Raw genomic sequence first — 15145 nt, 5'->3', positions numbered from 1 at the left:
TATTGGCTCCTGGGATTCATCCATCACCCCAGGAGTCACAATGCAACAGGATCAAATTAAAGTTTTAGGTATTGTTTTTAACCAGGTCAATGATGGGAGCCCTAACTGGGATTCAGCTATAGCTAAGATGGAGAAGAAGATTTTAATGTGGAATCTTAGAAACCTTACCATGGAGGGGAAGATTTTAATAATAAAGATGGTTTTACTCCCTATTATGCTATACATTGCCATGGTATTTCCTCCATCTATTTTATACATTAAAAAAGTAACTAGAATTGTTTTTACTTTTTTATGGGGTTCAAAAATGGAGAAATTAAAGCGTGATTTTATGTACAAAAGTAAAGATAATGGCGGGAAAGATGTTCCTAACCTTTTTACTTTCTTTTACATAAAGTATTTCTGTTTCTGTTTTAAAATTATTAAATCCGATGGCATTTTTAGCTGCTTTTTAAGGTACGCTGCGGGCATGGTTTTTAAAAGATGGTTGCGCATCCCTCTGAACGCTCCGGTGCTTCTGTGTCCCCCAAAACATTATGTGGTGTTGGAAAAGACAGTCAGGCTCCTAGGTCTCCAAGATTTGGAGCCTGACATACTGGGGGACCAGAGAAAGGTATCAAATATCCTCAGGCGGAGTGAGGTTACCCTGGCAGTGTCCAATTTCACACAGGCAAGATCCAAAAAGGTATGGCGGAACGTGTACGGGAAGTTTCTGGCGAATGTACACAGGGATCTTGCCTGGGCAATCGTCCACCAGTGCCTCCCTACTCGTGAGTTTCAGCACAGGCGAGGACTGGTGGCGAGAGCCAAGTGCCCGAGAGATGGCTGCGGAGTGGACGAAACGGTGCTGCACATATTTTGGAACTGCCCTTTTGCACGGGAGCTTTGGAGGAAGGTAGGCCCACTTTTGAAGTGGGCCTGCGGCCTAAAAGATTTTAATCACGAATGTGTCTTTTACGGTCTTTTTAACTGCCCCAATTTTAAACAGCAGATGATCTGCTGGATGATTATTAATTGTTTTAAAAATGCCATCTGGAAAGTTAGGAACATCTTACTTTTTAAACATGATTTTATTGATGTTAAAAACTGTATAAAGCTGGCCCTGAGTGAGATGTACATCTATTACCTAAGAGACAAGAAACAGTTGGGGGCCAGCGAGGCAGCATCCATGTGGTGTCTGCCTCTATGGAACGAAATAACAGTATAATCAGTTTTTATGACATTTGTATAATGTTTTATCCTGCCATTTTTATTTTTTCTCCTTTTATTACTGGTTTTATTATTTGTATTTTAAAACTTTTGTGAACCTTTTATTATTTTGCATTTTAAATTTTGTATGGTTTCTTATTTATTCAATAAAATTTTGTTGAAACCTTATCTGTTCTTATCAGTTTAATATCTGATACGTCCCCTATCTGGGGACCATATATTAAATGGATTTTTGAGAACGGGGGCCGATTTCGAAGCTTGCTTCCGTCGCCCTATGCATTGACCCGATATGGCAGTATCTTCGGGTACAGTGCACCACCCCCTTACAGGGTTAAAAAGAAAGATTCCTACTTTCATTGCTACCTGCTTGCTGGCTAGCCAGCTAGCCAGCCCTGTGGGCCTTGCTGCTGCTGCAGCCAAAAAACAAAAGGTGGTGCTGCTGCTGCTTCTGCTGCTTCTGCTTCTGCTTGTGTCTGGCCGCTGTTGGAGCGTCCAGGCACAGGACTTCTGCTGCTGCTGACTAAATGGCCTCCTTAATTGGATCATTTGAGTAGCCAGCACACCTGTGCAGGTAGGGCATGACATGATAGGCAGCTGCCTTGATAGCGGGTGGGTGCTGAATGTTCCTAATTGACAAAATAAGATTAATGCTTATGAAGAAATATAAAATCTCATCCCTTCCCCAATATCGCGCCACACCCCTACCCCTTAATTCCCTGGTTGAACTTGATGGACATATGTCTTTTTTCGACCGTACTAACTATGTAACTATGTAACATAACATGGGGGGGGGGGGTCTCCTGGCTGTTCACACAGGTGTGTCATTGCTGTACATTGACCATGCATTGCTTCTGTGGTATTGCAAAGGCAAAGACAAATGCTTCCAGCCATCCATTGCACTAATGGATTGGTCATCAGCTGGCTGTCTATGTCCCGCATCAATATAGACCAAAGTACAGAGGGTTAGGCTATGCTATTGTGCACCTACCTGATGCATCAGAAGGTGCGAGGCCCTTGCTAAATTCTGTGCACAGACTTTGAGATCTATACTTTAGACTGTATCTAAACCTGCTCCAACATGGACTGACATTCTGGCCTACTTTCAGCCGATGCGACTTGTCTGTCGCTGAACAGTCGCTTTTTATGTATTCAGCACCTATGTATAATGTTGTAAAAATGCTCTAGAAGCTAAAGTCGCAGAAATGTCACACATATTTGGCCTGCAACTTTCTGTGCGACAAATTCAGACAGGAAAAATCAGTATAAATCCTTAGAAAATTATCCCCCAGTGTCTCCATCTGCTGGCGGTATTGAATAAGCATTGCTGCACTGATGGGGTATGCATTAGACGAAAAAAAAGAAGAAAAAGAAGAATAATACGCCCAGAAAAGAGGCGAAAAGGAGAAAAACGTAAAAAAACGTGAAAAAAAAGTAAGAGGAAGAGAAGGGAAAAAAAGGTGGAAATGGGTTTAAAAGTGATTTCGGCGGAGAAATATATATATATATATATATATATATATATACGCGCACACACACACATATATATAAACGTATTCTCCGTTGAGATATTGCAGCCGCTGCTGTGTCCAGGCCCAGGAGCCTTAGCACTGTGCTGTGATGTCACTCAATACCACTGACATCACTAGGTGTAAACAACATCTCTCCTTTGCTGTGTATGTGACTATGGAGCTGTTTGGTGATGTCGTCTATTATGGCCTTCATAGAAGCAACAGGAGATTGTTGCATCCATCTAGAACCCTCAGAACTACAGTGCTATGATGTCACTCACTTCCACAGGCCTTGCAGAGTGTAAACAACAACAACCCAGCTTTGTTGTGTATGTAACCATAGGGATTTGTGATGTCACCTAGAACCTTCACAGCAGCGACAGCTTTATGAGGAGCATCAGCACTGCTCTGCCTGAGCAGAACCATCACCGCCATAGGTTGTCAAATAACCCGGGTTTAACCCACACAGGTAAGTCCAATGGGGTGCAGGCATGTCCTCTATGCTTACAGCTTCCCGTGGGTGTTGGTTTGATACCGTTTGGGGACAGCCAAGGAGGCATCTGCAGGCAACAAAGGTAGGTGTGTGCTTGTGTGTGTGTTTCCTATGCAGATCCTAAGCCCAGTGTCACATGCAAGTAGGAGGAGTAAGAAGGGTTCCTGGCAAATCCGGGTTATGGATTGCATTTAAAAAGGCCCCGTGGGAGTGCAATGGGCCCCTGTCTTGCTGCTTAGCAATAATGGTATGGGTTTAGGTTCTGCTGTGTGTACTGGTGGTTGACTGCCCCCCAGCCCAGAGTGTGCATGGAAAATTGTCTGGCAGCCTCCCTGACAGCAAGCAGTGATAGTGCCCATGAAGGGCACCTTGTTGGGCCCGCCCCTTTCACGGTTATCGCTTCTCGGCCTTTTGGCTAAGATCAAGTGTAGTATCTGTTCTTATCAGTTTAATATCTGATACGTCCCCTATCTGGGGACCATATATTAAATGGATTTTTGAGAACGGGGGCCGATTTCGAAGCTTGCTTCCGTCGCCCTATGCATTGACCCGATATGGCAGTATCTTCGGGTACAGTGCACCACCCCCTTACAGGGTTAAAAAGAAAGATTCCTACTTTCATTGCTACCTGCTTGCTGGCTAGCCAGCTAGCCAGCCCTGTGGGCCTTGCTGCTGCTGCAGCCAAAAAACAAAAGGTGGTGCTGCTGCTGCTTCTGCTGCTTCTGCTTCTGCTTGTGTCTGGCCGCTGTTGGAGCGTCCAGGCACAGGACTTCTGCTGCTGCTGACTAAATGGCCTCCTTAATTGGATCATTTGAGTAGCCAGCACACCTGTGCAGGTAGGGCATGACATGATAGGCAGCTGCCTTGATAGCGGGTGGGTGCTGAATGTTCCTAATTGACAAAATAAGATTAATGCTTATGAAGAAATATAAAATCTCATCCCTTCCCCAATATCGCGCCACACCCCTACCCCTTAATTCCCTGGTTGAACTTGATGGACATATGTCTTTTTTCGACCGTACTAACTATGTAACTATGTAACATAACATGGGGGGGGGGGGTCTCCTGGCTGTTCACACAGGTGTGTCATTGCTGTACATTGACCATGCATTGCTTCTGTGGTATTGCAAAGGCAAAGACAAATGCTTCCAGCCATCCATTGCACTAATGGATTGGTCATCAGCTGGCTGTCTATGTCCCGCATCAATATAGACCAAAGTACAGAGGGTTAGGCTATGCTATTGTGCACCTACCTGATGCATCAGAAGGTGCGAGGCCCTTGCTAAATTCTGTGCACAGACTTTGAGATCTATACTTTAGACTGTATCTAAACCTGCTCCAACATGGACTGACATTCTGGCCTACTTTCAGCCGATGCGACTTGTCTGTCGCTGAACAGTCGCTTTTTATGTATTCAGCACCTATGTATAATGTTGTAAAAATGCTCTAGAAGCTAAAGTCGCAGAAATGTCACACATATTTGGCCTGCAACTTTCTGTGCGACAAATTCAGACAGGAAAAATCAGTATAAATCCTTAGAAAATTATCCCCCAGTGTCTCCATCTGCTGGCGGTATTGAATAAGCATTGCTGCACTGATGGGGTATGCATTAGACGAAAAAAAAGAAGAAAAAGAAGAATAATACGCCCAGAAAAGAGGCGAAAAGGAGAAAAACGTAAAAAAACGTGAAAAAAAAGTAAGAGGAAGAGAAGGGAAAAAAAGGTGGAAATGGGTTTAAAAGTGATTTCGGCGGAGAAATATATATATATATATATACGCGCACACACACACATATATATAAACGTATTCTCCGTTGAGATATTGCAGCCGCTGCTGTGTCCAGGCCCAGGAGCCTTAGCACTGTGCTGTGATGTCACTCAATACCACTGACATCACTAGGTGTAAACAACATCTCTCCTTTGCTGTGTATGTGACTATGGAGCTGTTTGGTGATGTCGTCTATTATGGCCTTCATAGAAGCAACAGGAGATTGTTGCATCCATCTAGAACCCTCAGAACTACAGTGCTATGATGTCACTCACTTCCACAGGCCTTGCAGAGTGTAAACAACAACAACCCAGCTTTGTTGTGTATGTAACCATAGGGATTTGTGATGTCACCTAGAACCTTCACAGCAGCGACAGCTTTATGAGGAGCATCAGCACTGCTCTGCCTGAGCAGAACCATCACCGCCATAGGTTGTCAAATAACCCGGGATTAACCCACACAGGTAAGTCCAATGGGGTGCAGGCATGTCCTCTATGCTTACAGCTTCCCGTGGGTGTTGGTTTGATACCGTTTGGGGACAGCCAAGGAGGCATCTGCAGGCAACAAAGGTAGGTGTGTGCTTGTGTGTGTGTTTCCTATGCAGATCCTAAGCCCAGTGTCACATGCAAGTAGGAGGAGTAAGAAGGGTTCCTGGCAAATCCGGGTTATGGATTGCATTTAAAAAGGCCCCGTGGGAGTGCAATGGGCCCCTGTCTTGCTGCTTAGCAATAATGGTATGGGTTTAGGTTCTGCTGTGTGTACTGGTGGTTGACTGCCCCCCAGCCCAGAGTGTGCATGGAAAATTGTCTGGCAGCCTCCCTGACAGCAAGCAGTGATAGTGCCCATGAAGGGCACCTTGTTGGGCCCGCCCCTTTCACGGTTATCGCTTCTCGGCCTTTTGGCTAAGATCAAGTGTAGTATCTGTTCTTATCAGTTTAATATCTGATACGTCCCCTATCTGGGGACCATATATTAAATGGATTTTTGAGAACGGGGGCCGATTTCGAAGCTTGCTTCCGTCGCCCTATGCATTGACCCGATATGGCAGTATCTTCGGGTACAGTGCACCACCCCCTTACAGGGTTAAAAAGAAAGATTCCTACTTTCATTGCTACCTGCTTGCTGGCTAGCCAGCTAGCCAGCCCTGTGGGCCTTGCTGCTGCTGCAGCCAAAAAACAAAAGGTGGTGCTGCTGCTGCTTCTGCTGCTTCTGCTTCTGCTTGTGTCTGGCCGCTGTTGGAGCGTCCAGGCACAGGACTTCTGCTGCTGCTGACTAAATGGCCTCCTTAATTGGATCATTTGAGTAGCCAGCACACCTGTGCAGGTAGGGCATGACATGATAGGCAGCTGCCTTGATAGCGGGTGGGTGCTGAATGTTCCTAATTGACAAAATAAGATTAATGCTTATGAAGAAATATAAAATCTCATCCCTTCCCCAATATCGCGCCACACCCCTACCCCTTAATTCCCTGGTTGAACTTGATGGACATATGTCTTTTTTCGACCGTACTAACTATGTAACTATGTAACATAACATGGGGGGGGGGGGGGGGTCTCCTGGCTGTTCACACAGGTGTGTCATTGCTGTACATTGACCATGCATTGCTTCTGTGGTATTGCAAAGGCAAAGACAAATGCTTCCAGCCATCCATTGCACTAATGGATTGGTCATCAGCTGGCTGTCTATGTCCCGCATCAATATAGACCAAAGTACAGAGGGTTAGGCTATGCTATTGTGCACCTACCTGATGCATCAGAAGGTGCGAGGCCCTTGCTAAATTCTGTGCACAGACTTTGAGATCTATACTTTAGACTGTATCTAAACCTGCTCCAACATGGACTGACATTCTGGCCTACTTTCAGCCGATGCGACTTGTCTGTCGCTGAACAGTCGCTTTTTATGTATTCAGCACCTATGTATAATGTTGTAAAAATGCTCTAGAAGCTAAAGTCGCAGAAATGTCACACATATTTGGCCTGCAACTTTCTGTGCGACAAATTCAGACAGGAAAAATCAGTATAAATCCTTAGAAAATTATCCCCCAGTGTCTCCATCTGCTGGCGGTATTGAATAAGCATTGCTGCACTGATGGGGTATGCATTAGACGAAAAAAAAGAAGAAAAAGAAGAATAATACGCCCAGAAAAGAGGCGAAAAGGAGAAAAACGTAAAAAAACGTGAAAAAAAAGTAAGAGGAAGAGAAGGGAAAAAAAGGTGGAAATGGGTTTAAAAGTGATTTCGGCGGAGAAATATATATATATATATATATATATATATATATATATATATATATATATATATATATATACGCGCACACACACACATATATATAAACGTATTCTCCATTGAGATATTGCAGCCGCTGCTGTGTCCAGGCCCAGGAGCCTTAGCACTGTGCTGTGATGTCACTCAATACCACTGACATCACTAGGTGTAAACAACATCTCTCCTTTGCTGTGTATGTGACTATGGAGCTGTTTGGTGATGCCGTCTATTATGGCCTTCATAGAAGCAACAGGAGATTGTTGCATCCATCTAGAACCCTCAGAACTACAGTGCTATGATGTCACTCACTTCCACAGGCCTTGCAGAGTGTAAACAACAACAACCCAGCTTTGTTGTGTATGTAACCATAGGGATTTGTGATGTCACCTAGAACCTTCACAGCAGTGACAGCTTTATGAGGAGCATCAGAACTGCTCTGCCTGAGCAGAACCATCACCGCCATAGGTTGTCAAATAACCCGGGTTTAACCCACACAGGTAAGTCCAATGGGGTGCAGGCATGTCCTCTATGCTTACAGCTTCCCGTGGGTGTTGGTTTGATACCGTTTGGGGACAGCCAAGGAGGCATCTGCAGGCAACAAAGGTAGGTGTGTGCTTGTGTGTGTGTTTCCTATGCAGATCCTAAGCCCAGTGTCACATGCAAGTAGGAGGAGTAAGAAGGGTTCCTGGCAAATCCGGGTTATGGATTGCATTTAAAAAGACCCCGTGGGAGTGCAATGGGCCCCTGTCTTGCTGCTTAGCAATAATGGTATGGGTTTAGGTTCTGCTGTGTGTACTGGTGGTTGACTGCCCCCCAGCCCAGAGTGTGCATGGAAAATTGTCTGGCAGCCTCCCTGACAGCAAGCAGTGATAGTGCCCATGAAGGGCACCTTGTTGGGCCCGCCCCTTTCACGGTTATCGCTTCTCGGCCTTTTGGCTAAGATCAAGTGTAGTATCTGTTCTTATCAGTTTAATATCTGATACGTCCCCTATCTGGGGACCATATATTAAATGGATTTTTGAGAACGGGGGCCGATTTCGAAGCTTGCTTCCGTCGCCCTATGCATTGACCCGATATGGCAGTATCTTCGGGTACAGTGCACCACCCCCTTACAGGGTTAAAAAGAAAGATTCCTACTTTCATTGCTACCTGCTTGCTGGCTAGCCAGCTAGCCAGCCCTGTGGGCCTTGCTGCTGCTGCAGCCAAAAAACAAAAGGTGGTGCTGCTGCTGCTTCTGCTGCTTCTGCTTCTGCTTCTGCTTGTGTCTGGCCGCTGTTGGAGCGTCCAGGCACAGGACTTCTGCTGCTGCTGACTAAATGGCCTCCTTAATTGGATCATTTGAGTAGCCAGCACACCTGTGCAGGTAGGGCATGACATGATAGGCAGCTGCCTTGATAGCGGGTGGGTGCTGAATGTTCCTAATTGACAAAATAAGATTAATGCTTATGAAGAAATATAAAATCTCATCCCTTCCCCAATATCGCGCCACACCCCTACCCCTTAATTCCCTGGTTGAACTTGATGGACATATGTCTTTTTTCGACCGTACTAACTATGTAACTATGTAACATAACATGGGGGGGGGGGGGGGTCTCCTGGCTGTTCACACAGGTGTGTCATTGCTGTACATTGACCATGCATTGCTTCTGTGGTATTGCAAAGGCAAAGACAAATGCTTCCAGCCATCCATTGCACTAATGGATTGGTCATCAGCTGGCTGTCTATGTCCCGCATCAATATAGACCAAAGTACAGAGGGTTAGGCTATGCTATTGTGCACCTACCTGATGCATCAGAAGGTGCGAGGCCCTTGCTAAATTCTGTGCACAGACTTTGAGATCTATACTTTAGACTGTATCTAAACCTGCTCCAACATGGACTGACATTCTGGCCTACTTTCAGCCGATGCGACTTGTCTGTCGCTGAACAGTCGCTTTTTATGTATTCAGCACCTATGTATAATGTTGTAAAAATGCTCTAGAAGCTAAAGTCGCAGAAATGTCACACATATTTGGCCTGCAACTTTCTGTGCGACAAATTCAGACAGGAAAAATCAGTATAAATCCTTAGAAAATTATCCCCCAGTGTCTCCATCTGCTGGCGGTATTGAATAAGCATTGCTGCACTGATGGGGTATGCATTAGACGAAAAAAAAGAAGAATAATACGCCCAGAAAAGAGGCGAAAAGGAGAAAAACGTAAAAAAACGTGAAAAAAAAGTAAGAGGAAGAGAAGGGAAAAAAAGGTGGAAATGGGTTTAAAAGTGATTTCGGCGGAGAAATATATATATATATATATATATATATATATATATATATATATATATACGCGCACACACACACATATATATAAACGTATTCTCCGTTGAGATATTGCAGCCGCTGCTGTGTCCAGGCCCAGGAGCCTTAGCACTGTGCTGTGATGTCACTCAATACCACTGACATCACTAGGTGTAAACAACATCTCTCCTTTGCTGTGTATGTGACTATGGAGCTGTTTGGTGATGTCGTCTATTATGGCCTTCATAGAAGCAACAGGAGATTGTTGCATCCATCTAGAACCCTCAGAACTACAGTGCTATGATGTCACTCACTTCCACAGGCCTTGCAGAGTGTAAACAACAACAACCCAGCTTTGTTGTGTATGTAACCATAGGGATTTGTGATGTCACCTAGAACCTTCACAGCAGCGACAGCTTTATGAGGAGCATCAGCACTGCTCTGCCTGAGCAGAACCATCACCGCCATAGGTTGTCAAATAACCCGGGTTTAACCCACACAGGTAAGTCCAATGGGGTGCAGGCATGTCCTCTATGCTTACAGCTTCCCGTGGGTGTTGGTTTGATACCGTTTGGGGACAGCCAAGGAGGCATCTGCAGGCAACAAAGGTAGGTGTGTGCTTGTGTGTGTGTTTCCTATGCAGATCCTAAGCCCAGTGTCACATGCAAGTAGGAGGAGTAAGAAGGGTTCCTGGCAAATCCGGGTTATGGATTGCATTTAAAAAGGCCCCGTGGGAGTGCAATGGGCCCCTGTCTTGCTGCTTAGCAATAATGGTATGGGTTTAGGTTCTGCTGTGTGTACTGGTGGTTGACTGCCCCCCAGCCCAGAGTGTGCATGGAAAATTGTCTGGCAGCCTCCCTGACAGCAAGCAGTGATAGTGCCCATGAAGGGCACCTTGTTGGGCCCGCCCCTTTCACGGTTATCGCTTCTCGGCCTTTTGGCTAAGATCAAGTGTAGTATCTGTTCTTATCAGTTTAATATCTGATACGTCCCCTATCTGGGGACCATATATTAAATGGATTTTTGAGAACGGGGGCCGATTTCGAAGCTTGCTTCCGTCGCCCTATGCATTGACCCGATATGGCAGTATCTTCGGGTACAGTGCACCACCCCCTTACAGGGTTAAAAAGAAAGATTCCTACTTTCATTGCTACCTGCTTGCTGGCTAGCCAGCTAGCCAGCCCTGTGGGCCTTGCTGCTGCTGCAGCCAAAAAACAAAAGGTGGTGCTGCTGCTGCTTCTGCTGCTTCTGCTTCTGCTTGTGTCTGGCCGCTGTTGGAGCGTCCAGGCACAGGACTTCTGCTGCTGCTGACTAAATGGCCTCCTTAATTGGATCATTTGAGTAGCCAGCACACCTGTGCAGGTAGGGCATGACATGATAGGCAGCTGCCTTGATAGCGGGTGGGTGCTGAATGTTCCTAATTGACAAAATAAGATTAATGCTTATGAAGAAATATAAAATCTCATCCCTTCCCCAATATCGCGCCACACCCCTACCCCTTAATTCCCTGGTTGAACTTGATGGACATATGTCTTTTTTCGACCGTACTAACTATGTAACTATGTAACATAACATGGGGGGGGGGGGGTCTCCTGGCTGTTCACACAGGTGTGTCATTGCTGTACATTGACCATGCATTGCTTCTGTGGTATTGCAAAGGCAAAGACAAATGCTTCCAGCCATCCATTGCACTAATGGATTGGTCATCAGCTGGCTGTCTATGTCCCGCATCAATATAGACCAAAGTACAGAGGGTTAGGCTATGCTATTGTGCACCTACCTGATGCATCAGAAGGTGCGAGGCCCTTGCTAAATTCTGTGCACAGACTTTGAGATCTATACTTTAGACTGTATCTAAACCTGCTCCAACATGGACTGACATTCTGGCCTACTTTCAGCCGATGCGACTTGTCTGTCGCTGAACAGTCGCTTTTTATGTATTCAGCACCTATGTATAATGTTGTAAAAATGCTCTAGAAGCTAAAGTCGCAGAAATGTCACACATATTTGGCCTGCAACTTTCTGTGCGACAAATTCAGACAGGAAAAATCAGTATAAATCCTTAGAAAATTATCCCCCAGTGTCTCCATCTGCTGGCGGTATTGAATAAGCATTGCTGCACTGATGGGGTATGCATTAGACGAAAAAAAAGAAGAATAATACGCCCAGAAAAGAGGCGAAAAGGAGAAAAACGTAAAAAAACGTGAAAAAAAAGTAAGAGGAAGAGAAGGGAAAAAAAGGTGGAAATGGGTTTAAAAGTGATTTCGGCGGAGAAATATATATATATATATATATATATATATATATATATATATATATACGCGCACACACACACATATATATAAACGTATTCTCCGTTGAGATATTGCAGCCGCTGCTGTGTCCAGGCCCAGGAGCCTTAGCACTGTGCTGTGATGTCACTCAATACCACTGACATCACTAGGTGTAAACAACATCTCTCCTTTGCTGTGTATGTGACTATGGAGCTGTTTGGTGATGTCGTCTATTATGGCCTTCATAGAAGCAACAGGAGATTGTTGCATCCATCTAGAACCCTCAGAACTACAGTGCTATGATGTCACTCACTTCCACAGGCCTTGCAGAGTGTAAACAACAACAACCCAGCTTTGTTGTGTATGTAACCATAGGGATTTGTGATGTCACCTAGAACCTTCACAGCAGCGACAGCTTTATGAGGAGCATCAGCACTGCTCTGCCTGAGCAGAACCATCACCGCCATAGGTTGTCAAATAACCCGGGTTTAACCCACACAGGTAAGTCCAATGGGGTGCAGGCATGTCCTCTATGCTTACAGCTTCCCGTGGGTGTTGGTTTGATACCGTTTGGGGACAGCCAAGGAGGCATCTGCAGGCAACAAAGGTAGGTGTGTGCTTGTGTGTGTGTTTCCTATGCAGATCCTAAGCCCAGTGTCACATGCAAGTAGGAGGAGTAAGAAGGGTTCCTGGCAAATCCGGGTTATGGATTGCATTTAAAAAGGCCCCGTGGGAGTGCAATGGGCCCCTGTCTTGCTGCTTAGCAATAATGGTATGGGTTTAGGTTCTGCTGTGTGTACTGGTGGTTGACTGCCCCCCAGCCCAGAGTGTGCATGGAAAATTGTCTGGCAGCCTCCCTGACAGCAAGCAGTGATAGTGCCCATGAAGGGCACCTTGTTGGGCCCGCCCCTTTCACGGTTATCGCTTCTCGGCCTTTTGGCTAAGATCAAGTGTAGTATCTGTTCTTATCAGTTTAATATCTGATACGTCCCCTATCTGGGGACCATATATTAAATGGATTTTTGAGAACGGGGGCCGATTTCGAAGCTTGCTTCCGTCGCCCTATGCATTGACCCGATATGGCAGTATCTTCGGGTACAGTGCACCACCCCCTTACAGGGTTAAAAAGAAAGATTCCTACTTTCATTGCTACCTGCTTGCTGGCTAGCCAGCTAGCCAGCCCTGTGGGCCTTGCTGCTGCTGCTTCTGCTGCTTCTGCTTCTGCTTGTGTCTGGCCGCTGTTGGAGCGTCCAGGCACAGGACTTCTGCTGCTGCTGACTAAATGGCCTCCTTAATTGGATCATTTGAGTAGCCAGCACACCTGTGCAGGTAGGGCATGACATGATAGGCAGCTGCCTTGATAGCGGGTGGGTGCTGAATGTTCCTAATTGACAAAATAAGATTAATGCTTATGAAGAAATATAAAATCTCATCCCTTCCCCAATATCGCGCCACACCCCTACCCCTTAATTCCCTGGTTGAACTTGATGGACATATGTCTTTTTTCGACCGTACTAACTATGTAACTATGTAACATAACATGGGGGGGGGGGGGGTCTCCTGGCTGTTCACACAGGTGTGTCATTGCTGTACATTGACCATGCATTGCTTCTGTGGTATTGCAAAGGCAAAGACAAATGCTTCCAGCCATCCATTGCACTAATGGATTGGTCATCAGCTGGCTGTCTATGTCCCGCATCAATATAGACCAAAGTACAGAGGGTTAGGCTATGCTATTGTGCACCTACCTGATGCATCAGAAGGTGCGAGGCCCTTGCTAAATTCTGTGCACAGACTTTGAGATCTATACTTTAGACTGTATCTAAACCTGCTCCAACATGGACTGACATTCTGGCCTACTTTCAGCCGATGCGACTTGTCTGCCGCTGAACAGTCGCTTTTTATGTATTCAGCACCTATGTATAATGTTGTAAAAATGCTCTAGAAGCTAAAGTCGCAGAAATGTCACACATATTTGGCCTGCAACTTTCTGTGCGACAAATTCAGACAGGAAAAATCAGTATAAATCCTTAGAAAATTATCCCCCAGTGTCTCCATCTGCTGGCGGTATTGAATAAGCATTGCTGCACTGATGGGGTATGCATTAGACGAAAAAAAAGAAGAAAAAGAAGAATAATACGCCCAGAAAAGAGGCGAAAAGGAGAAAAACGTAAAAAAACTTGAAAAAAAAGTAAGAGGAAGAGAAGGGAAAAAAAGGTGGAAATGGGTTTAAAAGTGATTTCGGCGGAGAAATATATATATATATATATATATATATATATATATATATATACGCGCACACACACACATATATATAAACGTATTCTCCGTTGAGATATTGCAGCCGCTGCTGTGTCCAGGCCCAGGAGCCTTAGCACTGTGCTGTGATGTCACTCAATACCACTGACATCACTAGGTGTAAACAACATCTCTCCTTTGCTGTGTATGTGACTATGGAGCTGTTTGGTGATGTCATCTATTATGGCCTTCATAGAAGCAACAGGAGATTGTTGCATCCATCTAGAACCCTCAGAACTACAGTGCTATGATGTCACTCACTTCCACAGGCCTTGCAGAGTGTAAACAACAACAACCCAGCTTTGTTGTGTATGTAACCATAGGGATTTGTGATGTCACCTAGAACCTTCACAGCAGCGACAGCTTTATGAGGAGCATCAGCACTGCTCTGCCTGAGCAGAACCATCACCGCCATAGGTTGTCAAATAACCCGGGTTTAACCCACACAGGTAAGTCCAATGGGGTGCAGGCATGTCCTCTATGCTTACAGCTTCCCGTGGGTGTTGGTTTGATACCGTTTGGGGACAGCCAAGGAGGCATCTGCAGGCAACAAAGGTAGGTGTGTGCTTGTGTGTGTGTTTCCTATGCAGATCCTAAGCCCAGTGTCACATGCAAGTAGGAGGAGTAAGAAGGGTTCCTGGCAAATCCGGGTTATGGATTGCATTTAAAAAGGCCCCGTGGGAGTGCAATGGGCCCCTGTCTTGCTGCTTAGCAATAATGGTATGGGTTTAGGTTCTGCTGTGTGTACTGGTGGTTGACTGCCCCCCAGCCCAGAGTGTGCATGGAAAATTGTCTGGCAGCCTCCCTGACAGCAAGCAGTGATAGTGCCCATGAAGGGCACCTTGTTGGGCCCGCCCCTTTCACGGTTATCGCTTCTCGGCCTTTTGGCTAAGATCAAGTGTAGTATCTGTTCTTATCAGTTTAATATCTGATACGTCCCCTATCTGGGGACCATATATTAAATGGATTTTTGAGAACGGGGGCCGATTTCGAAGCTTGCTTCCGTCGCCCTATGCATTGACCCGATATGGCAGTATCTTCGGGTACAGTGCACCACCC

The 15145-nt window shown here is 45.5% G+C and overlaps 7 non-coding genes across 7 annotated transcripts; all 7 read left to right on the top strand.

Annotated features, from left to right (window-relative positions):
• The first annotated feature begins 1341 nt into the window (after nucleotides 1-1341).
• Nucleotides 1342-1527, top strand: LOC130337832 (U2 spliceosomal RNA). Its single transcript, XR_008878654.1, has one exon. It is a non-coding gene; the product is annotated as a U2 spliceosomal RNA (small nuclear RNA).
• Nucleotides 1528-3602: 2075 nt separating this feature from the next.
• On the top strand, nucleotides 3603-3793 carry LOC130337902 (U2 spliceosomal RNA). Its single transcript, XR_008878708.1, has one exon. It is a non-coding gene; the product is annotated as a U2 spliceosomal RNA (small nuclear RNA).
• A 2063-nt stretch (nucleotides 3794-5856) lies between these two features.
• Nucleotides 5857-6047, top strand: LOC130337901 (U2 spliceosomal RNA). Its single transcript, XR_008878707.1, has one exon. It is a non-coding gene; the product is annotated as a U2 spliceosomal RNA (small nuclear RNA).
• Nucleotides 6048-8154: 2107 nt separating this feature from the next.
• On the top strand, nucleotides 8155-8345 carry LOC130337900 (U2 spliceosomal RNA). The gene has a single exon (XR_008878706.1). It is a non-coding gene; the product is annotated as a U2 spliceosomal RNA (small nuclear RNA).
• A 2091-nt stretch (nucleotides 8346-10436) lies between these two features.
• LOC130337899 (U2 spliceosomal RNA) lies at nucleotides 10437-10627 on the top strand. The gene has a single exon (XR_008878705.1). It is a non-coding gene; the product is annotated as a U2 spliceosomal RNA (small nuclear RNA).
• Nucleotides 10628-12708: 2081 nt separating this feature from the next.
• Nucleotides 12709-12899, top strand: LOC130337896 (U2 spliceosomal RNA). Its single transcript, XR_008878703.1, has one exon. It is a non-coding gene; the product is annotated as a U2 spliceosomal RNA (small nuclear RNA).
• Nucleotides 12900-14954: 2055 nt separating this feature from the next.
• On the top strand, nucleotides 14955-15145 carry LOC130337895 (U2 spliceosomal RNA). The gene has a single exon (XR_008878702.1). It is a non-coding gene; the product is annotated as a U2 spliceosomal RNA (small nuclear RNA).

This window comes from Hyla sarda, unplaced genomic scaffold, assembly GCF_029499605.1.
Source record: "Hyla sarda isolate aHylSar1 unplaced genomic scaffold, aHylSar1.hap1 scaffold_508, whole genome shotgun sequence".
Classification (NCBI taxonomy): domain Eukaryota; kingdom Metazoa; phylum Chordata; class Amphibia; order Anura; family Hylidae; genus Hyla; species Hyla sarda.
This window is presented reverse-complemented; position numbering and strand designations above follow the sequence as displayed.